Below are 22755 nucleotides of genomic sequence, written 5' to 3'. Positions count from 1 at the left end.
GACATGTTAATATTGAAGTAAATGGAGGTGCAACAAATGACCTGTTTATCTTCCTGCTCTCACTCCAGACAGAGAGATCCTTCTAAAACTTACCCTCTCTTCCTCTTCCTTTAACTCACACCAAGAACTATCTTTCCAGGTGCCAGTGGTCCCTCCTCGGCTTCTGCTGGCTCAACACAGCCCATACTTGCCTTTGTACTAGTGCCACAGGCAGGTCACCCCAGGTTAATTCCCTACATGACTGAGTCCTCATACAGCACCATCCCTGTCTCTCCTCTATGGTGTGTACAGTTTAAAAAGCCGACTTTCATCAACTGTTCTTCTTGCCTCCCCTTGCCATCACAAATATTATGGTGAGGGTTTCTCTCCAAATTATCCCTCAGTAAAGAGGGGGTCACATTATCCACATTCTTAACAAACTGTGCACATCTATTAACTTTACTTGGAATAATGAAGTAAATGAAATATGTTCACCTGAAATGCCCACTATTAATGTTAGTTTGATGTGTATAGAAGTCACATGATGGATTAGGTTGGAGACAATAAGGAAACAATAAATCGAATAAAGATGTAGGGATTATTCCTGGGGTATGAGCTCATAATTGTGAGTGCTGGATGCCATTGTAAACAAGCCTCTTAAAGATCATTTGAAAAATCAACATAATGACATGTTGTAGGGATCACAAACACACGCAGAAGAAATGAAGATCAAGGATACTGTCTTTTGAATGAGTATTTGTGACAAGGGATAATAAATGCCAGTGAAAACATCCTACACAGATTCAAAAGGGACTAAGTTTCAAAAAACTTAAATAGAAATAAAGATGGCATACTCTGGAAAACTGTTAGGTGATTCAAAAGTGGCTCTATTGAGGATGATACTCATGTTAAATATTTTATGTGTTCTAAATAAAATTACTTACAGAACATGAGGGTAGAAAACAATGTGTGACTAATTAATGCTTTATAAAATATGCTATCTTCATAAGTCTGTATAAAGAAATTAAAAATAAATACAATTTGATATTCATTTGCATTCTGAAAAGTTTACTTGTTATAATTGAACTTGTTTTGTGTGCCTGCCATACTTCCCACTGGGAAAATGGGAGACCCCTTATGTGGAGTCTCCTCATACTCGTGTTTGTTTATTAGTCATTTGGATCCCTCCCCACTCATGTATTCACAGGGTTAAGAAAACTGAGGCTCCAGGAGATGGTGTTACATTCAAGACTCACGAAGAGTGGTTAATGGCACATGTTGGACTAGACCCCAGGTTTCTACATAGGTCCCATGCTCATTTCAGTCAGAGAGGGAAAGCCCAGCAACATCACAGAGATAGGACCAAGTATGCTGGGAGTAGAAAGTAGTGAGGGCAGTAAATGGAGAAGCTCTATAGGATGACAGGAAGAGATTAGAAAAGTTACAAGACTCTCTTTTTCCCTAAAATAACTATATTCTTTTTTTTTTTTTTTAACTGAAAGAGTAATACATATTATGGTAAACATGTGGTTTGGTTGCCTTTCTTCGGAGGACTAATTCTTCCCACTCCATGAAGTATTGTCAGGGATCTCTACCATGGAATTGTGCCCTGTGACAGGAGAGGCACATGACTTGGTTGGATCCATGAGAGACTCCCCCTCTCCTGAACGTAGTTACAAATCTACCTGGGTCATGTGACCAGGAGGGGCTATAACAGGGAAGAAAAAGTCTGACTCCATATTGGATCTGTTTCTTTTACTTTAATCTTTGTGTTCTATCACTTTTGCTACAAGTTAATAACTAAAGGGATGTTGCCTATAGCTTAAAGTATAAATAATGGCCCATCTCTGGGAACCCTGCCTCCCATGTGTGAGTGTTAAGCTAAAATACCTTTGTTTAGATCACAGAAAACATCCTGACCAGGCCCACCTGTGAATGGCGGCAGGAAAGAAGAAATTAACACATCCCCTCTGGAGCCTGGCTGGAACCAGGAAATATTTGCAGCAACTTATTGCCTTTTCTTTACTCTTCACCTCTCTCTCTTTGTTCTGTAAAAGAAACTAGCCTCCAAACCCCGGCAAGATGGTTCTCTGGGACACTACTCCACCATCTTCTCGGTCTGCTGGCTTTCCAAATAACGTCGCTATTCTTTGCCCCAACAACTCAGCTCTCGATTTATTTGCCTGTCGTGTGGCAAGCAGTACAAGCTTGGACTTGGTAACAGGGCCAGTCAGAATCATCTGGAGAAATTCTCTTTCTCCTGGAGTTATGGAGTGGAAATAACAAAGAGTAGTGTTGCCATTGGCCACGTCTCCCGGCCACATGGAGGAAGGTCATCTTCAGTGGGTGGGAAGGAGGCCAACACTCAGAGCGAAACAGGGTCAAGAAATCTAATGAAGGACAACACCCTGCTTTGATTCACATGTTCTGGTTGTTGCGGAAATAGCGTCCCTAGACTTCCCAGTCACATAAGCCACTAAATTTCCCTTTTTATTCCAAATCAACCAATAGTCTTACAAGTATATCAAGGAAAAAATAGACAATCAAAAGAAGAAAATAGACCCACACACCTATGGACAATTAATCTTTGACAAAGGAGGCAAAAATATACAATGGGGAAAAGACAGTCTCTTTAGCAAGTGGTGTTGGGAAAGCTGGACAGCCGCATGCAAATCAATGAAGTTAGAACACACCCTCACACCATGCACAAAAATAAACTCAAAATGGCTTAAAGACTTAAACATAAGACAACATAAAACTTCTAGAAGAGAACATAAGCAAAACATTCTCTGACATAAATCGTACTAATGTTTTCTTAGGTCAGTCTCCCAAGACAATAGAAATAAAAGCAAAAATAAACAAATGGGACCTAGTCAAGCTTATAAGCTTTTGCACAGCAAAGGAAACCATCAACAAAACAAAAAGACAACAAACGAACTGGGAGAAAATATTTGCAAATGGTGTGACTGACAAGGGCTTAATTTCCAAAATATACAAACAGCTCATACAACTCAGTAACAAAAAAAAAAACAACCCAATCGAAAAATGGGCAGAAGACCTAAATAGACATTTCTCCAAAGAAGACATACAGATAGTCAATAGGCACATGAAAAGATGCTCATCATAGCTAATTATTAGAGAAATCCAAATCCAAACTGCAATGAGGTACCACTTCACAACGGCCAGAATAGCCATCATTAAAAAGTCTACAAATAATAAATGCTGGAGAGGGTGTGGAGAAAGGGAACCCTCTTTACACTATTGGTGGGAATGTAAATTGGTTCAGCCACTATGGAAAACGGTATGGAGGTTCTTCAAAAAACTAAAAGTAGAGTTGCCATATGATCCAGCAATCCCACTCCTGGGCATATACCCAGACAAGACTACAATTCGAAAAGATATGTGCACCCCTATGTTCATAGAAGCACTATTTACAATAGCCAAGACATGGAAACAACCTAAATGTCCATTGACAGATGAATGGATAAAGAAAATGTGGTGTGTATATATATATATATATATATATATATATATATATATACACACAATGGAATATTACTCAGCCATTAAAGAGAATGAAATACTGCCATTTGCAGCAACATGGATGGACTTAGAGATTATCACATTAAATGAAGTAAGTCAGAAAGAGAAAAGCAAATACTATATATATGATATCACTTATATGTGGAATCTGAAATATGACACAAATGAACATATCTATGAAACAGAAGCAGACTCACAGACATAGAGAACAGACTTGTGGTTGCCAAGGGGGGTGGGGGTGGGAGGTACTGGGAGTCTGGGATGAGCAGATGCAAACTATTATATATAGGATGGATAAACGACAAGGTCCTACTGTACAGCACAGGGAACGATATTCAATATCCTGTGATAAACCATAACGGGAAAGAATATGAAATAGAATACATATATGTATAACTGATCCAGTGCTATATAGCAGAAATTAACACAACATTGTAAATCATCTATACTTCAATAACATTTTTTAAAAGAGAGGAAGAAGAAAATAGAAATCAACCACAGTCATTACCCAAAATGAAAACACACACACACACTCACATGTAGAAATACACTGTTTAATAAAAGATTTTTTTTTTTACTAACAATATATTGCAAATATTTTTTCATAGGAGACTTCACTGTTTTTGTCAACTCTAATACTAACCAGCCACGTAAGAATGAGCCATCTCTTAAAATCTCTGGTTATCAGTTTTTGCACCTGTCAAGGGAAGAATCTGGAAGTAGACTGCTAAAATCCAGCAAGGTTGGATAGGTGAGACCTTTGGATGAAATATTTTAAATGCCAGGTAGAGCAGTTTGGGCAGCAGTGAACTATGGCGGGCTCCTAAGCCACAGACCTTCTCAACTCCATTATTTTTTTTTTAATATTTAAAATTATTTATTTTATCATTATGCACATTGAAGGAAAGCATTATAGACAGCAGAGTTCTTTCCCACCATAAAATTTACACCCATTTAATTAGCTAGAAATACTAGCTTGAAGAGGTACTGATCTGTTCCATTTGTAATAATTTCTCTACAGCAAACAATTGTCTTAGAGTTGGAACATGTTGAAGAAAATATTATCTCACAAGTTTTTTTTCGTTCTTTGAGTCTCAATCACCAAGAGTTCAAGGGACTTTGAGAGAATCCTGGTGTCCTGCATGGCCTGATGAATGCATTAAAATCAAGCAGTGTATTTGTATTCTGAAACTACTCTTAGCTCCATACAAATGTTCCTTGGGTTGTGGAGCTCACGTTTCTCGTACTGGCACTATGACATCTGAAGAACATTTTGTCATGAAAGTTTCACACCAATTTTGTTTTGTTCTTTCTTCATTAGCCGCTGTGCTTCCTTTTCCATTTTCTTCCTTTGATGTTCTGCTGCTCTCTTTTCTCTCTCTTCTGCTGCCTCAGAACTTCTTTGGCTTAGCAGGCTGTATCTTCTTCTTCTTCCCATGCATTGGTATTTTCCTGCCAGGTATGCAAGTCACCTAATTCAGGAGACTGATGAATAAAAGGCATATCTTGTGTAACTGCTAGTCTACTAGAGAAACCCGTGCTACCATCTGGGATGCCAAAATTTAATGGTTCTCTCTTCTTAATAATGATTTTCTGGGTTTTCCTTATAGTTGGTGTCATGTCCTTAAAATAGGTTCCAGTTGTTCTAAAGCATTTTGCTGTGTTGCCACATTCCCATTCCCTCCTGCAATCTTTACACTTGTGGGTGCATCTTCATCCCAGGAAGTTCACTCTTCAACATCTGTCTGCTTAGGAACTGATGAATAATCAACTGTAGTTGGCAAAGTTCTTTGGTCGCCACTTAATTTCCGTCCTCTACCAGGTCTGCGTATTAATCTCTTTAGGAATGAGAATACTGTTGCTAGGCAGGTACAAACTTTAAATAACTGAAACTGTGTGATAGCCATGGTGGTAATCAAAACCTGCCCCTCCCCCTCCCCGCCCGCCCGGCGGAGGCTCCCAGCTGCTGCCGGCTGCGCGCGCACACAAGACGCGCGCACGCGCGCTGCTAGTCGCTTCCTCGAGCTTGCGCCCCGCCGGGTCAGTCCCAGACCCGCTCGTTCAAAGCTGGGCGCGGGCTCCGTCTCAGCCGCCGCTGCTGCCACGCAGCTGCCATAGCTACCCCCTCGTCGGGAAACCCTCCCCCAGTCCCTCCTCCTGCCTCTCCTCCTTCGCCCTCGAAGGCGGCTCTCGGTAGTACAACTCCATTATTTTATATTCTTTTTTTTTTTTTTTTAGTTCTTATAGCACCGTTTGAAATTTTAAGATAGTCCCCCAAACACAACTTTATTTTCTTCCTATTTTCCTGTCATTTCCTGAAAATATTACATTTGTTTTTCTTATTATATGAAATGAGCCTTGTTATATACAAGCCACATATAACAAGTTGTAGCCTCGGCTTCTGAAGAGTGGGAGATACGAAAACCCATGACTCCTCCTGCTTCCGTGGACTTAGGGCCATGCTCTTATTGAAGATGCTCCTCCTAAATCCCGTTGACAGTACCTCACCAGCTGATACACCCTTGGCTTGCCTCACATCTAATAATATCCTGGATCTGAATTTCCTTTCAGATGTTTCTAAATGTGATTCCTCTTCGTTTCAGCCACAGAGCAATCCCAGAGTAAAGGGCAAAGAAGGTTACGGGCCTTTTTCACCCCTGGGAATCTTAGAAACCCGAGAAGGGATTCTCCCAAGAAGGGACTCTTCAGGATAAAAGATCTCCCTGTGGGGAGATGACTAAACCCCTTTATCTGGCGTGTGGCATTTGCGCCTTCTTACGGTAAATTCCTTTAGGGACGTGATTTCCAACAGCCTTTCCTGGAATCGGTGGATGCCGTCATGTGCAATATATAACCTGAGAAGAGCAATTCTGACACAGAACTGGAGTCCATAAACAAGTGAGTCCCCGTGTCCCTCTGCCACGGTCTCTTCCCTATCTGTGTGGCGTGGTTTTACTTTGTCACAGGCCACGTTTCCTAACACAAGTGGTTTCATTTGGGTTAACCTCTAATGTTCCAGTCGCTTCAATGACATCCCATCATCATCCTTAGACTAGCGGCTTTTAAACATGATTTCTTAGCGCTGGTCTGCAGGTCGACACCCAGATGTCCCGTGCTCCTCAACACTCAGTGGCTCCCACTTAGGGAAGGTAAGAAGAGAACCCATATTGTGAGCGCCCTCTAAGGGCCCAGGCACTCTGCTTGGCATTTATGTTCACTATCTTACTTCATCATTATAACCATATAGTCTGTAAATATTATCACTTTTTTTTACAAATAAACCAAATCTCAGAGAAGTCACTTTCCTCTTGCACATCACCATGTCATGTGGGACACGAAAGAGCTACAATTAAAGCCCTCAGCTCTGACTCTTCCCAGATGAGACCAGAACCTTTCAGAGCAATCCCTAGAGGAAACAGGAGAACAGAGAAAAAAGAACTGTGGTTTTTTTTTTTTCTCACAGAGTAGATCTGTCACAGCTGATGATTCACAGTTCGTTCTCAAGTACCTGTTGACACTCTTTTGCTCGAGGTCTGTTGCGAAAGATGGGATAAGTTGAGATGGAGGAGGAAGAGGATCAGGGAATTGGGGAGCCTCATTTGAGCTTCTAGGTGCTGGTGGATCCTTCTGACCTATGACACACAATCCTGGGGGCCACTCTTCAAGTTCTTCTCCTGGGAGACTTAAGGACCAAGCTACTTGTCTGAGCTGAGCAGCTCTAGGCAGAGGAAGGACAGCAGGAATTTTGTCAAAATGCCAAATGGATGGCCAAGAGGAAAAAGAGGAAGATAGTAGCGATGGCATCCTCTGGAGATGGCTGGCCGTTCACAGCCCAGTGTAGGCTTGGCTCTATTAGCTGTGAGGTGGGGAGGTACATTAAGATACCAGTCAGCAGTGTGGCCCCGTGAAAGCCATTCTTTATGACTGAAGTAAAGCAAAAATTTGGTTTTGAATTCTTATCATCATCCCCCAACTCCCCAGCCCCTACTACATACGTGTGCACACACCCATACACACACAAACACAGAAGCTTGATATCTTGCCTTTGGAATTCTCAGGATGCCATATCAACCCTGCCCTGGGTAGTAATACATATACCTCCAGAACTAGGAAAAGGGCCTGGTTTTTAGCCTTCAAGAGGTAATGGGGAGGTTTTCTAGCACAAGATAATAACGTTTCCCTGCCTTCCAAGTCCTCGGTTGGCACAGGTAATCTTAATTCCCTACCCTCTCCCAATCCCCTGGTGATACTCAGCGAGGCTGTGATGGCAGTGGCTGACCCCAGGCTGTCCCGGCTGCCTGAAGTAAAACGTACTGCTCTTCTTCTCACTTGCTGGAGATGAATGAAGAAAGTGTGTTACACACCAATATCAGGGGGAAGATTGACCTGAAGGGTAATCTATGATACAGAGGAGGAAGAAGAGATCAAATTTAGCTAGTGCAAACTGAGTTAGCTATAAAGGCAGAAGAAACCGCACAGCAGATCTTGAGAAGAAACAAAGAAGAGAAAAAGGCAGAATTATAAACCAGTTTAACCACAAGAGTGTGGATAACCAAGGACGCTGAGTGAATCAGACCGTGGAGGGGTAAGGCCCAGTTAAGGCTGCACTGGGCACACACTGCCCTGGCCATCACACATTCACCTATTCTGATCGGATTTAAATGAGAAAAATTACATGGGAATAAAAGAAACAGGAATAAGGGAGCAAAGTGGCACATGCTGCATCTTGGAGACTGTTCTGGGAAAGCAGTCCTTGGAGAAGTTTGCAATGAAAGCCAAGGTTATATCAAGGGGTTAACTTGCTCTCCGGAAGAGAGGCAGACCGTCAGTACCAGAGACCTGTTGTTTCTGCTGTTTTGGTAGAGGTCATGGTAGTAATAAGTCCTGTTTCTGCATCCTGGCTAGCTTCATGCAGCCCCCGACCACCTCATGGCTAGAAATCAGCCCTGAGGGAATGCAGATGCTCACCCTGCGGTGGCCTCTTGTCTTTGTCCTGGGGATCAGGGCCCTCCTAGAGTGGGGTTGTAAACAAGGAGTCAATGACCAGAACTGGCCAGTGATCACGCGGCCCGGGGGTTGTATGAAGACCCTCACAAAGAAAGAGACAGGTTGGAGTTGGAAGGGTTAGTGACTTCTCTCAAGTAAAACAGCAGTCTGAGCCTTTGCTTTGGTTGGCCAGGGCCACAGATAAGAGCCTTTCCAGCATCTGAGGTCTTAGCTGTGGAATAATGATAGCTTAGCCTGTTGTAAATAACAAGGGAAGGACCAGACTTTAACAGCTGAGATGATTGCACCAGATGTGGCCAAAGCTGTCTTCAAATAGGTATCACCCACTTAGTATGGAACACCATGTGAGTGGTTTTACGTGTACATTTTACCTTTACATTCTCTCTCTTAACCATCACAATAACTCCATGAAGTAGATACTATTTATTTAATGGATTAGGAATTTCAGATCAGAGAGGTTGAGTAACTTCCTTAAAGTCACACAGCTATCAAATAGCAGAGTTAGGATTCGAACTCAGGACTCCAAAGTCAATGCTACTCCCCCTGCTGTGTCTCCTGTTAAAAACCAGCTATACCCTCACCCTTGCCATGCAGGACCCCAAGGGTCTGTAGTCAGTATCCGTACCTTGAGCCAGACCTGGCCTTATTCTGGTTGATCCACACTTCTTAGTATAGTGTGTTAAGGATCCATATTGCATTTTATTGACTCCTTTCATAGAGACAGTGGTGTGCAAACTTGAGTGTAGATCAGAATCACTTGAAGGACTGACTCATTAAAGCATAGATTGTTGGTGCTAACCCTACAGTTCCTGATTCAGCAGGTCTGGAGTAGGGCCCAAGAATTTTCCCTTTTAACAAGTTCCTAGGTGTTGCTGGTCTGGAGACCACACTTTGAGAACCATAACACTCAGATAATCATGCTGGGGTCAGGGGGGGAGACAGAGGGGTTAGTGATGTCCTGGAGAGGTTGGAGGGAAGGCAAAAATTCAGGCTGCAGAGCCTCAAACTGTTGGGGAAATCCAATGCACATTGTAAATTTTTTTTTTTTTGTAGGTTTATTCCTAGATATGTTATTCTTTTTGTTGCAATGGTAAATGGGAGTGTTTCCATAATTTCTCTTTCAGAATTTTCATCATTGGTGTATAGGAATGCAAGAGATTTCTGTGCATTAATTTTGTATCCTGCAACTTTACCAAATTCATTGATTAGCTCTAGTAGTTTTCTGGTGGCATTTTTTAGGATTCTCTATGTATAGTATCATGTCATCTGCAAACAGTGACAGTTTTACTTCTTCTTTTCCAATTTGTATTCCTTTTATTTCTTTTTCTTCTCTGATTGCCGTGGCTAACACTTCCAAAACTATGTTGAATAGTAGTGGTGAGAGTGGACATCCTTGTCTTGTTCCTGATCTTAGAGGAAATGCTTCCAGTTTTTCACCATTGAGAATGATGTTTGCTGTGGGTTTGTCATATATGGCCTTTATTATGTTGAGGTAGGTTCCCTCTATGCCCACTTTCTGGAGAGTTTTTATCATAAATCGGTGTTGAATTTTGTCAAAAGCTTTTTCTGCATCTATTGAGATGATCATATGGTTTTTATTCTTCAATTTGTTAATATGGTGTATCACATTGATTGATTTGCATATATTGAAGAATCCTTGCATCCCTGGGATAAATCCCACTTGATCGTGGTGTATGATCCTTTTAATGTGTTGTTGGATTCTGTTTGCCAGTATTTTGTTGAGGATGTTTGCATCTATATTCATCAGTGATATTGGTCTGTAATTTTCTTTTTTTGTAGTATCTTTGTCTGGTTTTGGTATCAGGGTGATGGTGGCCTCATAGAATGAGTTTGGGAGTGTTCCTTCCTCTGCAATTTTTTGGAAGAGTTTGAGAAGGATGGGTGTTAGCTCTTCTGTAAATGTTTCATAGAATTCACCTGTGAAGCCATCTGGTCCTGGACTTTTGTTTGTTGGAAGATTTTTAATCACAGTTTCAATTTCATGACTTGTGATTGGTCTGTTCATATCTTCTGTTTCTTCCTGGTTCAGTCTTGGAAGGTTATACCTTTCTAAGAATTTGTCCATTTCTTCCAGGTTGTCCATTTTATTGGCATAGAGTTGCTTGTAGTAGTCTCTTAGGACGTTTTGTATTTCTGCGGTGTCTGTTGTAACTTCTCCTTTTTCATTTCTAATTTTATTGATTTGAGTCCTCTCCCTCTTTTTCTTGATGAGTCTGGCTAATGGCTTATCAATTTTGTTTATCTTCTCAAAGAACCAGCTTTTAGTTTTATTGATCTTTGCTATTGTTTTCTTTATTTCTATTTCATTTATTTCTGCTCTGATCTTTATGATTTCTTTCCTTCTGCTAACTTTGGGTTTTGTTTGTTCTTCTTTCTCTAGTTCCTTTAGGTGTAAGGTTAGATTGTTTACTAGAGATTTTTCTTGTTTCTTGAGGTAGGCTTGTATAGCTATAAACTTCCCTCTTAGAACTGCTTTTGCTTCATCCCATAGGTTTTGGATCGTCGTGTGTTCATTGTCATTTGTCTCTAGGTATTTTTTGATTTCCTCTTTGATTTCTTCAGTGATCTCTTGGTTATTTAGTAACGTATTGTTTAGCCTCCATGTGTTTGTGTTTTTTACGTTTTTTTCCCGGTAATTGATTTCTAATCTCATAGCGTTGTGGTCAGAAAAGATGCTTGATATGATTTCGATTTTCTTAAATTTACTGAGGCTTGATTTGTGACCCAAGATGTGATCTATCCTGGAGAATGTTCCGTGCGCACTTGAGAAGAACGTGTAATCTGCTGTTTTTGGATGGAATGTCCTATAAATATCAATTAAATCTATCTGGTCTATTGTGTCATTTAAAGCTTGTTTCCTTATTTATTTTCATTTTGGATGATCTGTCCATTGGTGTAAGTGAGCTGTTAAAGTCCCCCACTATTATTGTGTTACTGTCGATTTCCTCTTTTATAGCTGTTAGCAGTTGCCTTATGTATTGAGGTGCTCCAATGTTGGGTGCATATATATTTATAACTGTTATATCTTCTTCTTGGATTGATCCCTTGATCATTATGTAGTGTCCTTCCTTGTCTCTTGTAACAGTCTTTATTTTAAAGTCTATTTTATCTGATATGAGTATAGCTACTCCAGCTTTCTTTTGATTTCCATTTGCATGGAATATCTTTTTCCATCCCCTCACTTTCAGTCTGTATGTGTCCCTAGGTCTGAAGTGGGTCTCTTGTAGACAGCATATATATGGGTCTTGTCTTTGTATCCATTCAGCAAGCCTGTGTCTTTTGTTTGGAGCATTTAATCCATTCACGTTTAAGGTAATTATCGATATGTATGTTCCTATGACCATTTTCTGAATTGTTTTGGGTTTGTTTTTGTAGGTCCTTTTCTTCTCTTGTGTTTCCCACTTAGAGAAGTTCCTTTAGCATTTGTTGTAGAGCTGGTTTGGTGGTGCTGAATTCTCTTAGCTTTTGCTTGCCTGTAAAGCTTTTGATTTCTCCATCAAATCTGAATGAGATCCTTGCCGAGTAGAGTAATCTTGGTTGTAGGTTCTTCCCTTTCATCACTTTAAGTATATCATGCCACTCCCTTCTGGCTTGTAGAGTTTCTGCTGAGAAATCAGCTGTTAACCTTATGGGAGTTCCCTTGTATGTTATTTGTCATTTTTCCCTTGCTCCTTTCAATAATTTTTCTCTGTCTTTAATTTTTGCCAGTTTGATTACTATGTGTCTCGGCGTGTTTCTCCTTGGGTTTATCCTGTATGGGACTCGCTGTTCTTCCTGGACTTGGGTGGCTATTTCCTTTCCCATGTTAGGGAAGTTTTCAACTATAATCTCTTCAAATATTTTCTCTGGTCCTTTCTCTCTCTCTTCTCCTTCTGGGACCCCTATAATGGGAATGTTGTTGCATTTAATGTCGTCCCAGAGGTCTCTTAGGCTGTCTTCGTTTCTTTTCATTCTTTTTTCTTTAGTCTGTTCTGCAGCAGTGAATTCCACCATTCTATCTTCCAGGTCACTTATCCGTTCTTCTGCCTCAGTTATTCTGCTATTGATTCCTTCTAGTGTATTTTTCATTTCAGTTATTGTGCTGTTCATCTCTGTTTGTTTGTTCTTTAATTCTTCTAGATCTTTGTTAAACATTTCTTGCATCTTCTCGATCTTTGCCTCCATTCTTTTTCCGAGGTCCTGGATCATCTTCACTATCATTATTCTGAATTCTTTTTCTGGAAGGTTGCCTATCTCCACACTTCATTTAGTTGTTTTTCTGGGGTTTTATCTTGTTCCTTCATCTGGTATGTAGCCCTCTGCCTTTTCATCTTGTCTATCTTTCTGTGAATGTGGTTTTTGTTCCACAGGCTGCAGGATTATAGTTTTTCTTGCTTCTGCTGTCTGCCCTCTGGTGGTTGAGGCTATCTAAGAGGCTTGATGGGAGGCTCTCTGCACATTGTAAATTAATGTGTGTTTGTTGTCTACATTAAAAGTACCAGGACAGGGGCTTCCCTGGTGGCGCAGTGGTTGAGAATCTGCCTGCCAATGTAGGGGACACGGGTTCGAGCCCTGGTCTGGGAAGATCCCACATGCCGCGGAGCGACTAGGCCCGTGAGCCACAATTGCTGAGCCTGCGTGTCTGGAGCCTGTGCTCCACATCAAGAGAGGCTGCGACAGTGAGAGGCCCGCGCACCGTGATGAAGAGTGGCCCCCGCTCGCCGCAACTAGATAAAACCCTCGCACAGAAACGAAGACCCAACACAGCCAAAAATAAATAAATAAATAAATAAATAAGTACCAGGACAGATTCTTGAAACAAGTAGGTTTACACCTGTACCCTCACAAAGGGAACTATTTCGCATCTTCTGAGTCAACCTCACATGAAAGTGGAGTAATTCTCTCACGCACTCACAACTTTTATAGTTCCGGAGTCCTGAGGGATTGTTTTGCTCCTAATGCCTGTTTCTCTTCCATCCAGCGTCATTCTTTAAGAGTCTGGTACCCTAGGAAGTGCCACTTAAATGCAAACATGTTGAGTAGGTAGTAAGCCTATAAGAGGCAGTGAGCATGGAGGTTAAGGGTGCAGGCCTTGGAGTCAGACATCCTGAGCTTCAATTTCCACTCTGCAACATATTTATTTATCCTTTATCAGATAAATCATCTGCCAATGAGTAAAGCAAGAGTTACAAAAATACGGAGCATTGTCTTATGGCATCGTGAGGTTAGAGTACTACTTTAAGAGAGCAGAGCATTTAAGGAGCACACAGGAGGAGGACACCAGAGGAAGGTAAATGATGGGGGCTGACGCAGGAGACATGCTAAATGTTAGACTCTGATGTCACAATGTTGCACAATATGCCTATAGCTGGAAGAGAGAACTCCTCTTATTTATGAATTAGACTAAACAATCCTGGTATTTATTTGTTTATGCTTTTCCTTTCTGGAATTGACGATCAATCCGCATTAACTAAATCAGAAAGTTCTCAGATTTCTTTCCCTCCAAATAATATTTAGGTGAGTTAAGTGTAAATGAAAATGAAGCAGATGGATTAAATTGCCACTTAAGTACACAGAGGGTTGAGAAGCAAATGGAAAAGGCAATTAGCAAAAATCCCATTCTGAGTTCACTGAACCTGAAACACTTGAAAAGGTATTTGCCAGGTGAAACAACCCCCAAAATGCAGCTGCAGCTCTCCAGGCCCCAAGCCCTCTGTCACTGGTCTCCCAGAGTCCCCACCTGCCATTCATCTCACTCTGCTTTCACCAAGAGCCATACAGACAAGCAGTAAACTTTCATTTTCCTCATGAGAACATATTCCAATTATTCCTATTCTTCTAACAATGAAACTGCTCTAAAAATTCTCTGCTTTTGAAACTGGCCTTCAAGTCTTATAATTTTTGCCACTGAAAAGCACAGAAACAGATCAAGGTGAATGACTATATGGGTTTGAAATCCACTATTGATGTATTTATTCATGTAATTGGCAGGTATATACCAGGCAACTGCAATGTGGAATGAATGAATGAATGAATACGCAAGTATTGTGTCCTAACTCAGACAATCAGACACCAGGATGAGTGACATCCCTCAAAGACATTATACTTTAGAAAGGGAAGTAAAACTCACACATACACACCCCCCCAGATGAAAAGAAAGATAGTATCAATTTGTAGCCAAAAAAAGAGATTACAGGAGTTTAGCAAGCAGAGTCCAGAGAGCAGCAAATTTAAGTAGAAACTATGACAGAGATCTGAATTCTCAGCTTGGCCTTACCACTCACTAGCTGTTTCTGCCTGGCAAGTCACTCTGGGCCTCGGTCTCCCCACCTATGGGTGGTTGGAATAGATTAATTTCCTAGCATTAGCACCCTTTTCATTTTTTGTAAATGAAATCTTATCACAGAATTCCAGTATATTAAATAAGTCAAAGCAGAGCTTTTCCAGGAGACCCTGGGTGGAGCCCCCTCTTACCATGTCATCCAAATCAGACAAAACAGAGGTGGAAACCTCTGGACTAGATGCTTGAAGGTAATATCAAGTCTAAAAATCCATAAGCCTGGAAAATCACTCCCAGATGAGGTGAACAAAGATGTCTTCAAAGGAGAGGCAGAAAACCGGATAAATACAAAGGAACTCAGGGAAGGGGCACTTCCTCATGGTGTATGGACTTCCAAGCGGCCTTAACATGCAGAAGTTATGAGCTTGTCCACTTTCACGGAACAAGATGAGTAGGAGGAGCATTGGCTTCAAAGTCGGATGGCTGAGTTTAACTCATTACGCTATGAACAGAGCTGGATGACTGCGGACAAATCACTTTATTTCTCTGAACCTAATTTCCACGCCTTTAAAGTGGTTTCATAATGTCTATCCTCACAGGGTTGCTGTAAGTTTTAAGTAAATTTTATACACACACACACTTTTTTTATTGTGGTAAAATAAAATTTACCATCTTAACCATTTTAAGTGTACAGTTCAGTAGTGTTAAGTATTATTCACATTGTTGTGAAACAGATCTCCAGAACTTTATCTGGCAAAACTGAAACTATATCCATTAAACAATTCCCCACCCCCAATCCCTGGGAACTAATATTCTGCTTTGTTTCTATGGATTTGACTAGTTTCCTCATGTAAGTGGAATCATACAGTATATAACATTTTGTAATAGACTTATTTCACTTAGCGTAATGTTCTCAAGGTCGTCTGTATTGTAGCATGTGACAGGATTTCCTTCCTTTTTAGGGTTGAATAATATTCTATTGTATGTATAAAACACATTTGGTTATCCATTCATCCACTGATGGATATTTGGTTTGTTTCTATCTCTTGGCTACTGTGAATAGTGCTAAGTGAATAGTATACAGTTAACCCTTGAACAACACAGGTTTGAACTGGGAGTGTCCACTTACACACAGATTTTTTTCAATAGTAAATACTACAGTACTACACAATCTGTGGTTGATTGAATCTGTGGATATGAAACCACAGATACAGATGGCTGACTATAAATTACATGTAGATTTTCAACTGTGCAGAGGGTCAGCGCCCCCAACTCCTGCATGCTCAAGAGTCAACTGTATTTGAACAACCCTGATTCTTTAAGTATTGGCTTTCTTTGTTTTTTTGATATTTTTGTTTTTAAGCAAAGATCAGTATGCCTTGTCATTTATATTTCATGAATTTTGCTATTCTATCCACACACATTTCCTGTTCTTCTTGTAACCAGTAAAACTCCTTTATGACCAATAGGCCAGGGTAAAGATGTAAGGAGCGGCTCATAATAAAATATAAAGCCCTAATTAGCCCAGCTGAGTTTTGAACCCATAACAATGACATCATGGTACAATGATTCAATTGAGCTTAGTAGCTATTGTCTTCTATTACAAAACTGCCTATTCCTGAACTAAAGCAGCAGTAAGAATTAGAAAGATCATCTCCAATTTTCATTAAAATACTCTTGGATTTCTTACTTTGTTCCCCTGCTTTCCCCCCCACTTTTTTTTCCACCAGAGAAAGTCCAAACAAGCTTGCACACATTTTGGAGCTAGACAGATTTTGTCTCTGAATCTTCTGTTTCCCTATTCTGTGAGTTGAATGAAATATTCCAAAAATGAATCTAAAATTACCTTCATTTGTTTGATGTAAGTTAAAGCATTCCAGACAAAATTCTCCTTCCACACAAAAAGTGGTCGTCCACTGATGACATGACTATTAACAGCAACTAAGACATAATTATTTTAGTGGTCACCCCAAACATTATCTGCCTAGCACTCCTTTTTTGCTCTTTTTAATGTAATTGCTCTCCTCACTTTGACATGATCTGCGTTGATATTTTTCATCATACTTCAATTTTTTCAGCCAATTGCTGCAATTAGTTTGCTGCCTCCTTCTTCTAAGATTACAATTTTATGTGTGTTTGACCACTGGGAGTTATTCCACAGGTCACTGACACTGTGTTCACATTTACAACAGCTCTTTAAAATCCTTGTTTGGTAATTTTATCACTTCTTTATCTGTTTGTCTTGACTGATTTCTCTCTTGTTTATGGGTCACATTTTCCTATTTCTTCACCTAATAATTTATGACTGGATGCTGGACATAGTGAATTGTTAGTGCCTGGATTTTGTTCCTTTCTTTAAAAAGTACTAGTCTTAGTTTACCTGTGGATCATCAAATTATTTTGAGGCTTCTTATAAAACTTAGTAAGAATGGGTTTTTAAGTAGACTCTGGGAATTATTCAGCTTATAGCTCCCTAGTAATTCATCATTTTCCCAGCAGCTCTTCTTTGCCTGGCCTTGTGGAGTTTTCACTGAAACGTGTACAGATTAGTAATTATCCAAGGAATAGAGGAAATCCCTATGCAGATTTCTATGCTTTTCTCTGGATATCTTCTTTCTCTAGTATTCTGTGCCACAAATTATAGCCACCTTAGTCCCTCAAACTCTGATCTCTGAAACTACTCAGCTCAGCAAGACCACTTTGCTCTACCTGGCTTTTTTCTTCCTGTGCAGAGTCTAGAAGTTGCCTGCAGGTAGGAAGCTGGGATGATCATATTGTACACCTTGTTTTTCTTTTCTCCACCTCCACAGTCCTCTGCTGTCTATGTCTATGGGAACAGTTGTTTTCAGATTTATTTTATAGTGAGAAGACTATTCAGGTACCAGTTATCCTGTCATGGCCAGAAGGTCAAAAGTTGATTAAAAGAAAAAAAAGCTGCAATTTTTGAGATTCTATTATGGACCATGGGTTTCACATACATTACCTCTATTCTTTACAACTGTTTGCTGAAAGGTTGGTAGTTTATTTTCATTTTATGGACAAAAGATCAGAGGTTCTAAGAGGTACTGTCATTTGCCCAAGATTGTATAGCCAATAAATGAGTTCTGATTCCAAAGAATATCTGAAGCAATTGGTAGATCTTTCCTTTTTATTTATACAGCTACACTGGCTTTATCATTCTATTTTTCCCCCTTCCAGAATCCTTATCCACTGATATTTTAAGATGATACCTTCTTAAATGGAGACAACCACAACCCTACAGTTATCTCAAAGGACTAACAGGTTAAATTTCCTGGAGCTTAAATTTTATTTAATAGTAAGTGTTTTAAAACATCACTTTTATTTTAAAACAAATATATATTATATTGATATGTATTTATATGTAACAAATATATATACATGTGTGTGTGTAACCTATATTATGGAGTAGAATTCATAGTCAACGTGAATATTTAAGATTTAAAGACTTTAGAGGAATGTTGTTTTTCTCCAGGAGGCTGCACTGGGTTATTCTCTCAGAATCCCAGAAGTATAACTTCACTTTCTTCTATTAGGGGCACTTGTGAAAATTTTGTGACACACATAGGCATGAGGATATGTGCATCACATAATGGTTGAAGGGAGGATAAGAATGCAGGTAATAGACGTTAGAAATAAAAGGGTATCCCTGTTCCATAATAGGATGGAGTACAGTTTTGCCTCTCACAGTATTTTCTGGTCTCTAGTTTTATTTTATACTGTAGTGCATCCTGGTTGCATTTATGAAGGAACATTTTATCTCCCATCTCTCTACCGTGGTGGCTTTCAAATTTACGAGTCTCTAAGACTCACTCAGGGAACTTTCTGAACATCCAGACTCGCAGTCCCCACCTCCTAAAGATCTGATTCTGTGATCTGAAGAAGGGCTCTTCATGTGATTCTAATGGTCCTCTGACCACACAGAGAACCACGGCTCTTTCATATATCACAGGTGTTGTCCAGGGCTCTTCCACAAGCCTGGGGAGGATATAAAACCTGCCCATACTTCTTATCAGTGGGCAATAACTACAGGAAAATAATACCAACTGTTGAATAGAAATTTAGTTCAGTCATATTTTCGAACCTCATTATTTTAGTTGGCCAAGCAAAAATCAATTTATAAATGCTACAGAATTTCACCAAATGGCTCATGAGCTGGGATCTTAGACTACAAAAGCAGAACCACACATTTCCTAAACTCAAGCAGCTTATGTGCTAGTCAAAAAGACAGATGTGTGAGCAGTTAAATGACAGTGTAAATCTGATAAGTACTATTCCTGAGGTAGGAAGTGGGAGAATGGCGTACAAAACAGCTAACGGCTAGAGGGCACTCCGTAAAAGCTACATTGAATCAATGACGTTTAGGCTAGCAGTTGTAGGATAAGTACACATTTTCAGTAACACCGGGGGCAAAGAAAACGCACAAAATACCTAATCTGACCCTTCAGGCCTGTCCATGGAATGGCCAGGAGTTCAGTGTGGCAGAGGACAGGGTGATGACATGTAGGGAGAAAAGCCCATCTCTTCAAACCATAACAGGTGGGTCTGTCCAAGAGCTAAAGACAAGGGCATATGTGGCAAGGAGTGGAAGGGGGTAAGGATAAAGTACAAAGGGACTGTTTAAATCCAGTCAAGATGCAGCCCGGGACCTATTCTATGCCTCTGCAGAGCCAGAGAATTGTTTAAATGCCCAGAAAATTGAGCCCAGATGTTTTGACATGAGGACCTCATTTCCCAGGAAGTCAATTAGACACATTTTTTGCTTATCCATGGAGCTCTGGTCTCTGCCAGATTATTCCGCACTCCAGGGGATGTGTCGTGTCTCCCCAATGTAATTGTCATGTATGCGTCTGCAGCTAATTGATGCTTGCTTGCTTTTTAATAACTAGTCAGGTGGTGGTAATAAAAACTGGACTAAAAAAAAAAGAAAAGAAAACAAACCTGGGCTGAGTTTCATTTAATGACTGTTTGGGTAATGAAAATTAATAGCAGAAGAATCCAAGCACAGCCTGCTTTGACCTTGTGTGCTAAAATGGAGGAGGGCTGAGGGGCGTCTACCTGCGATTCCCTCAGCCGTATCTCCCGCTGGGTGAAAGGGGTGGGGTGAGGAAAGGAGGCCAGGTGTGAGCTGAGCCTTTTTCAATTCCCTGGAGAAAGATACTGAGTAATCATCAGTAGAGCAAATAAACTTGTCTTAGAACATTCCCTTCTCATTTTCTTCACCCTTTCCTCACTCCTGGCACTTCTTCCCTCAAAATATTTTCATGTAGCCCTGTTTTACCAAGCTCCCCACTGGAGAATTGCACGAGGCCTGTCCAACCAGGAGGATCTCTGGGTACCACCTTGATCTACCACGTCCAACAGGAAGTGTTAATGGAGGACTGCAGCAAATGTATGACAGACAGTTCCACCAAAAGCCCGGAAACCTCTGGAATAAAAATTTAGATCACTTCATTGGACAAAGAAACTGAATCAGTTGAAGCTTGGGCAAGAAGGAAAGAGAATATAGAATGGGTAATATCAGAGGAAATTCATTAATAACAGCTACACCCTTGCAAGTAGTTAGGAAATAATTATTTTAGCTCCTCTATGTATTCTTCTTGCTGTTTTCTATTCACCACTCAAGCTTGGGCCCCTGCACTTAACACTAGACTCCTTTATTCAGCTGACCTTGACATCTGCCCTTAGAAGTCTTATGGGCATCTTCAACTTAAGGTGTCTAAAAACAGACTCTTTATGTGCCCCAATTCCTCCATCTCAATAAATGGCAGCTTCTAACTTTCCATTTGCTCTGATCCAAAACCATGACATCATTCTTTATTCCTCTTTCTCTCACACTTCACATTTAATCAATTAGCAAATACAGTTGGCATTCTACCTTCTATAGAAGTCCAGAGTATAATGATTTCTCATCACCTCCCCCTCTGTCTCCCTGGCTCAAGCCACCATCATCTCTCCAAGAACCAGAGTCTTTCTGTTGGCAGCCTCTGAGAGTTACCTGCATTCAGGCTAAGAGATAACTTTTATTGAGCTTCTATTAAGTGCTAGCCACTGCTCGAAGCATTTCAAGAATAGGAATTCATTTGATCCTCATAACAACTTCATGAAGTCAGCACTGTATTTATCTCCAAGTCTCCAAATGAGGAAACAGAGGCGTGAGAAGGTAATCATCTTGTCTAAGTTCACAGTCCTGCCCTGGTTACTGTCTGTCTTAAGGCCTGATTGGCTGCCTCTTCCTCTGATGCTGGGCACCAACAGTGTCCTTCCAATAAGTTATTATTAGTAAAGATAACTTTATTTTGCTTGCATCCAAAGAACCATCATATGCTGGTCTCACCCATCAGAATGTCCTTCCCCGTGTTCTTTTTTTTTACCTTAAGGAAAGACATTTAATTAATTAGTGTGCATAACTGGTAAGTGGTATATCTATGTGTTTGTGCCGAAGACCTCAGAGGGGAAAACTGCATTTTCATAGAAGACTCCTAAGTATACAATCACTTAAGCCTAGAGGAATGAATAATTAACAGCAAAATTCCTGGCACCATGATAGGTTCATGATGGAGCTTTTGGGGAGGAGGGGGGGAAATCTGCTCATAGATGATTTCCCTGAAGTCACATCTCATCATTGATCCCTAGCCCTGGCAACAGCCCCTATGTTTAGCCTGAAGCCTCAAGAAAAGACTCAATCCCTCCCATGCTCTCATACTGAAATTTTTCTGAAAACTCATCTGCTGGTAAAGTTCCATGATATTTTAAAAGAGGATTTAGAATGTCAGGTTAAGATATTTGGCAAACTAATACAAATATAAAGAAAAATAATCCTATCATCCCTCACTTTTTTTTTTCCTATTTCTCTCTTTCCAATCTCCCTCCCTCCCCACTCCCAAACCCTATCATTTCCAAGAGGCTAAAAGAAGCTCTATATATCGTACTCAGGAGATTTTTCTGGTTTCTATTCGTTAAAATGCTCCAAAGGTAACAGTGGAGATGGACATTAAGTAGAGATGTTGATTTGTTAAATGTGGCCACTAATTTCCTCCCATAAGAAAAATATTAAAATGGCCTTTGGAGCCAATTTCTTTAGAGCTGTTTTCACATAGTTTAACAAAAGGACAAATTTGCCAACTGCCAATGAAACCAGCAGTAAAAATGAAACCCTCGGGAAATGCTTTAACCTAAACCACATTCAAAATGGATAGACTTATCAAGTATGCTTTTTAAAAAACTAACAGTTTTCCAACCACATACAAAGGGATGGAAGGTACTTGATGTTAGGAATTACTGGACAAAGTCAAGGTTCTTCCAGATCTGATTGTGTCCAAGGTCAGAAGAGTCAGTACCAGCAGAGGACTTACAAGGAATCAAACAATCTTGGTTACTAACACAAACAGATATCACATCTCCAACCCCTGTGTCCATCTCAGCTTATCTCGTACTCTGCAAACTAGCAAAATGAATTCAGAAATCAAATATAGAGAGGGAGAAGCAACAAAAGGGATACACAGTCCTTAGGACATACATTAATTGGGTGGAGGGTGTGAATTATTCATACTGATGAATACTTGTTAAATTCGTCTTTTCATTCAGCAAAGACTTCTGCTACATGTGCTGGGGAAACCATGACGAATGAGGGTCTCAACTTTAATGCTAGTGTGGAGTACAGGCACGGCAGATGTTTTTAAAGGTGTGAAAAGTATTATGAAAAGTGCAGCAGAGGAAGCTGCAGAAGCACATAATGGGTAAAATTATCTGGAGGTCAGATTAGGCTTGTGTGAGGAAGGGACAACTCGTACTGAATACGAAGAACGAACAAGAGTTAGCAAAGTAGAAGAGCGTGGTGAAGAATGCTGTAGGAAAGAGCATGTTTACACATCTGGAGAGAGAGGAAATGAAAGATGCCCAGCAGGCAGCCAAGGGGCTACATGGAA

At 40.4% G+C, this 22755-nt stretch overlaps 1 long non-coding RNA gene and 1 pseudogene across 1 annotated transcript in view; both read right to left on the bottom strand.

Annotated features, from left to right (window-relative positions):
- LOC133074673 (uncharacterized) overlaps positions 1–22755 on the bottom strand; it is a 178942-nt gene that overhangs the window by 31351 nt on the left and 124836 nt on the right. The window lies entirely within an intron of this gene.
- Positions 4799–5454, bottom strand: LOC133105363 (receptor-binding cancer antigen expressed on SiSo cells-like; annotated as a pseudogene).

The sequence above is a fragment of the Eubalaena glacialis genome, chromosome 14 (genome assembly GCF_028564815.1).
Source record: "Eubalaena glacialis isolate mEubGla1 chromosome 14, mEubGla1.1.hap2.+ XY, whole genome shotgun sequence".
NCBI lineage: Eukaryota > Metazoa > Chordata > Mammalia > Artiodactyla > Balaenidae > Eubalaena > Eubalaena glacialis.
This window is presented reverse-complemented; position numbering and strand designations above follow the sequence as displayed.